Genomic DNA, 6,442 nt, shown 5'->3' with positions numbered 1-6,442 from the left:
TAATTATATATAGATTGCGAGACCAACACCTTTCACAATTGTAAACACTGACACACTGTTACCCAATGGAAATTCAACGTATTCTCACCCGCGAACCTCTCATTGTAATTCACACAAGCTGCAAGCGAACATTCCGTTTTCTTAATTGTAATATCGACAATAATGATAAGAATGAGATAAATATTAAATAAACGTATCCAAGCCACTATCGACCTGGAAGCATATCCTCCAACTTTCGAATTGTTCCTGTTTTTCGAGCAGTCCAAACCCGTCGTAACCAGCCGCGACAAACGACCTTTCCTTCGATTAAAAAAAAATGTAGAAAGCAACCAGCAAACTCGAACTGTATCAAGTTTGTGCCGGAACTACGTCCATTGGAATGCCAGTTACGAAATTTCCTAGTCGACCTTCACGTTTGTTCAGCACAAAGGACGCGTTATTTTCTTAGATTGTATCCAACAATGGCGGCGTACGGTTACGTCAGGCTTTAAAATAGGAGCGAACGTGAAAACGAGTGTGAAAGCGGTATAACTGAGTTTTATTAATTTCGAGGGATTAATGGTTAAATTGTGATACGCAATTATGACAAGAAACAGCACGTAACAAGACACGCGAGCGTATTTCGTACTTTCGACTGTTTTTCGTCTTACATCACTTTCGTTCTCATACTGCCCTTTACGAACGCGCAGAATGAAATATTTACATTAAAATTTAATAATTGAGATGGAATACGAACAAATTTGATAACAAAAGTGAAACACACTCGAGTAAAATGTAAATTTTATCACGACTGTATTTCCTTAAAGTCTTGCCATTTCTTTTTAAAAGTTAAAAGCTTATGAATTGTTTGAGTGAATCAAAAAGTATCATATTATTATTATGCCTTCATTTTTATTTGAATGCTACCAGTTACCATCGGATCATTTAACGAACGCAACTGGATCGTGTATGAAGCCTACAGAATGGCAACCAAGATTGCATTCCTGCAAGGTGAGCGCAGCACCGACTCGTAATTGTCTCTTCTGGATCGTAAAATGTCGAAATTGTGTGCGACACGAAGAATAGAATTTACTGTAATTTTCTCACGTGGTGAACAAGCTCAAAAGTGGCACGAAACTCTAGTTTATCTGTCGGATCTCCGTCGCCGAAATTCGTACGTTCCCAGACTCGTCCTTTTGTTGCATTTTTCTACGCCACAACGACATTTCCTTTGATGTCCCAACACCGGTTATTCTCTGAACAGCTCAAGAAGCACGTATACGCGGTAACTTATAGGGTTTAACAGAATGGCAGAGCGGCCCATTCAAGATTTCGCCGAAAAATATGGCCCCATTGTATTTTTTCAGCAACATGAATATTCATTCCTATTTTCATGAGCATCCTTGCAAAGTATCCTACGTATTGTTCCACTGATTTTGAAAGCAATTCAAATTTCACCAGCTAAGTTAACTACGTATTCTTCTCTTTCAGTAATAAAAACATATCTTTTTTAGCTAATCTGCAGTGTCTGGTTTGGTCAAGTTTCATTTTGAAAGATATGTGTCATATATTTTGTAATTTTTCTTCTTTCAATTCCGCCTCTTTGATTTGTTGTGTCTAAAATTATAGTCAAAGTAAACTGACAAAGCCTTCGATAGTATGTATGTTAATTTCATTCGTTCTAACTAGATATTCAGCTCATTGTAAGCAGTGTCAGTGGAACGCGCCGCATAATCGAGTCTGACCAGGTATCGCGCCTGGCTGAATCTACTTGCACATTGATCGATTCGTCACACCGTTCGCCACAGTTTTTTCTCATTTTTTGGAAGAAATCTATTCACTGTTCTTTTCAAAGATTGTGCGTATGTCACAAATTGTAATATTCAGCAGACGATCCATAGTATAAAATATAATGCTGGTAAAATACTAATTCGGAATTACTTTAAAGTCAATTCATTTTACTATTTTGCATCACACCTTGCAAAATTCATAATGAAGTAACGATTAGATTGCATATATTAATACAAATTCATATTTTGTGAATACAATTAAAGAAATGAAATCTAGATCTCACCTTCCAGGTATCCTGAAGCAAATTTAATACATTGCGAGTTCTTTTACGTTTCTTTTAAACTTGAATATATAGAATACAAGTATCAAAAATAGAATACGTAGAGAGAGTCATAAAAAATATGATGTCACGATTGAATTAACGAACGCAAACAAATGAAAGGGAACGAAATTAATATGAACACGGCGTTGGAGATTACAGGACAAATGACGGACAACTGATTGGCAGCGTGCCAAACGATCGCGGAATGATGCACCTTCGATCGAGGTGAGCATTACTCCATGTGCATTGACCTTCTTCCACCGGTGCAACGAGGTCACCGCCATCACGTTCGCCGCCACAGGTGCAACGTTATATGAAGATTCGTGGCTTGCGTAATCGCGTACAATAATATCCACCAGCGGGTATCGAGTCAGTGACTTTGGATTCGTAGAAAGTAACCATCAAAAGCGTCTCGACTTCCTTCCGCGTTCCTTGCAACTGCGAACTGTTTAACTGACTCTGTTGCACTCTCTGGTGATTTTGACAATGACGAATGGTAATCATCGAAACGATTGGCTGACGAAATTACGCGAAGCGTAATGTCACTCGTTTGTCGAGGGGCACTGTTCCGTTTTGGTGGCGGAGGAATGGCCGGGACCAGCTCGTTATCGTCTAAGCGAGTCACGCAAAATGTCGCCCCAGGTTTCTATATTGCGAATCGCAGTTGCATTGCCTGCTACTTTGCTGGAATTCAACGTCCTCGTTGAGACAATCGATTGGTTCATAAGTGCTTTCGTGACCCGGCGTTGACTACAATTTCACGTTCACGAATGGCCACACGACAATGGTTACCTCTTAATCTTTCATTTTCAACATTGCTGAGATTGTGAATCGTTTTGATGCTGTCGGAAATTTATTTTCACTGATTTTATTTTCTTTCAATTGTAGCAATTAGAGAACTGCTTTGCATTTAACTCGAACACGATTTTTTTAGGATCTTTAGAAGAGAATAAAAAATGAGGGTCACAGATGAAGGAAATTCGACTCGTTTAGTTAATTATGATCTAATATTTCGCTACCTGAATTTGAAAACTACAATTCCAGAAACATTCCATGCCTCCACATTTCCTTTCTCTTTTCTTTTATTCAATTAAAATTCCATTTCACTTTCTTACGCATAACATTACGAACACAAAATGGAGCTAGCATAGAAAACATTCTGCGCGCGTTATTAATTTCAGTTGAAAATAATAATTCGACAAATGATCGAAGGTGCATCTCTGCAAACACGATCGAAATCTCGCATCGAAACAAAAGATGAACCAAGTGCGACACGAATTCGATCAAAAAGGGAAATTTCTCGCAGCTAAAATTCACGAGACCGTAGGAAATGAACGCACAGCCAGTTTTTGCGCTATTTAAGAAAGAAGGTAATCGAACACATAGAACCAAAAACATCGTTCGGAAGTTTTACGTAATGGCGAAAGAAATTGCCAAGCGGCTCGAGATAAGGAAACAAAGATATCGAATGAAATTGTAAATCGACTCTTGCAGCTGCGAACGCGAAAACGGTCTCGTGAAAAGAACTTTCCCCTTGGAAAGTTCTAAGACGGCCAATTGAGTTACTCTTGAATCGGTTTATCGTTCGCATCAGAAACTATTGATCAGTATTGATAAAATAGGGATACGAAAGAAAGAAACGATTTTCAATAACAAATTCTAATCAACTTTTACCAAAATGAAATCGATTTTGAAACGAATTTAATCAAAACATTCAACAGTATCTACAAATATCAAGAATAAAAGTCGTAATCTGTTAGAAAATTTCAGTTAACCTAAGTTAAATCAATTAATTTTACTAAATATTACTTCCACTTTACCCTTTCACTCACTCTATTTCTAACACCATGACTCTAATATAATTCTTTCCTTAATCTTAATACTCCAACTAACATTTTCCGATATCTAAAACTAGTAAACCTCTCCACAAAACAATTAAAAAAATTAAGTAAGCCTATTTCTAAATACCCGTAAAACTCGTGTGACATCTCAGCATTGCTCGACATACAAACAACACAAGAATAAAAATCGAACTGCTTGAGGATCGCATTAAAAAATGGCGGACGTTAAATGGAACATTTCGCTCGAGCCAGATAGGAATATTAGATACGAGAAGGCGATCCTCGTAAAATATACGCAGGATGTAGTAACATTGGTAATGAACTAGATTCGCGTGGACAGGCGAATCTTGTTGGAACGGTATGTTCGCGTTGCTATTGCAGAGGACGACGTAAACGGGTCTCGTCTCTGCATCCGTTGCTGCATTTTTTCCGTATCCGTCGAGATACCGAAAGCGAGCTCGATCGTCGTCGTCTGGCCACGGTAATGAAAGTGGGTAAAGCGTATTTCCCGCCGTGAAACCGGGCCGGAGATCGTGCATAAATCATGACCGATACAGCAGGTTGTCCCTGTTATTGATTCCATCCCGTTTTACGGTTTGCCGGGCGTTAATAACGTCCGAGGGATAAAAATTTACGGCCGACGCGATTCACTTTCTACATCGCGGGTATATTCACAATGAATCGCCAACGGTTTCTATTTCGACGCTTTTCAACTAATTAATCAGTTGAACGAACGTAAGGGTATAACATTGACGCGTTAACCTGGCCAGATTCTGGGAACGATAATAAACAAGAAGGCTGCACTTTTACTTGGCGAACAGCGTTTGTGATTTTTTCCATTTCGATCGCGGTTTACGTTTAATTGCGTAGCAAACGCGCTTTCTAAATAGGCAACAATGATGGAATAATTGCATACCCTCGTTAGCATTATTGGAAGCCAGATATAAGTTCAAAAGAGATATTCGTTTCCTTTATCTACGACTTCGATACGTATAGAAGTGGAGAGGAGACAAACGATTGAAAATTAATATTTAAAGGAAGTACAAACTTCCAAGTTGAAAATGAGGTTGAAAATTCATCAACCACGCCTGTGTTAATTATAAAGAACCATTGCAGCGACGCATGACGAAAAATGGTGTGCAGGTATGCGAAAGTACCTATGTCGCACTCGTAATGGAATCTTACTGGTTGTACATTGGAGCAAGCGTATTTGAAGGACGTTCAAAGTCACTTTTTTAAGAGACAAAGTTCTTGACTTTCGCCTTACTTTGGCCTGCAGAATCACTCGTTAAATTCTCCATCATCATTATACAATTTATAAAAAAAAGTAACTAGTGAGCCGACAATCAAAGCGTATTTGCATATTCAAATTTAATCCTAATACAATTATTCCTCGCGTGCACCTCAACGCAATCTAAACTTAATCGCAGCGCGTTAGAATTCAAACCTAGATACATTTCTTCACGCCTACGTCCATTTCAAAATCAATTCGATACGAATTTCCTAATAGCTTTCGAAACGACCGAGGCATCGTTCGAAAAATCGCGCGGAAATATACCAAATCTAAGCAATTCGACGAGGATATTCGAAACGTCTCGTTCATCGTTTGAAAGATGGCATACGAATCTAGCGGATTGGATGCCAACGCATTATCGCGCGCCATATTCCACGAGTAACGTAAGCGAAAGTACGAATCGATCTTCGAGTGTTTCGAACGGCGCACGTGTTCCGCGCGCGACGCGCAAACTAGGAACATCAGCATCGCACTACTCTCCCGAATTAAGATGCAGCGTTTTCAAGGCGTTTTAGATATCGTCGATGATCGTGCCACGCGATATCCGTCGACACTTTCTTCGGATAGATATACCGTGGGGATTCACGCGTGGCGAGCATCCATCGCGATTAAAACACGATTAATTAACAGCTCGACGCTCGCGTACACGCCACGGGGCTTCCTATTTTCTAAGAAATTCATCAAGGATGAATTTCGCGCCCGTTCCACTCGCGGATCGCGTGCTTTTATTGCTGCGTGTAAGAAAACGCACAATACCCTTTCATAGTAATTAGCGTTCTGTCAACTCCGTTAAAAGTGGCGAATATGTTTCATAACACGGATGAAGGATATATTATGCATTCACAATTGAAGGACTTGCGAGATGAAGGTGTTATGTAACATTTCTTTCAAAATGAGTGATTATTGTGCGACTGGAGTTGAACGAGGTGTTATAAAGGTTTTCACGTAGCACCTCGTTTCGCGTTCTTACGCTGAATAAAGAAATACAAAGTTGACGAAAGAGATATGTAAAGCAGATTAACTTCAAATTCTGCTTGCTGAAAATATAATTTATTTTATTTTTTAAGTGATAACCAGATGTAATTGCTTTGCCAACTATAACTGAATAGTATTATACTCCATTCAATACCGATAAAGTTCATGAATCGTTCAGTAGGTACAAATCTGCCGAATACCTATCTCGAAATTTGCTTATTAATATTCTTATCGTCCAAT

Source organism: Xylocopa sonorina, chromosome 6, assembly GCF_050948175.1.
Source record: "Xylocopa sonorina isolate GNS202 chromosome 6, iyXylSono1_principal, whole genome shotgun sequence".
NCBI classification, from domain to species: domain Eukaryota; kingdom Metazoa; phylum Arthropoda; class Insecta; order Hymenoptera; family Apidae; genus Xylocopa; species Xylocopa sonorina.
Note: the sequence above shows the minus strand (reverse complement) of the source record.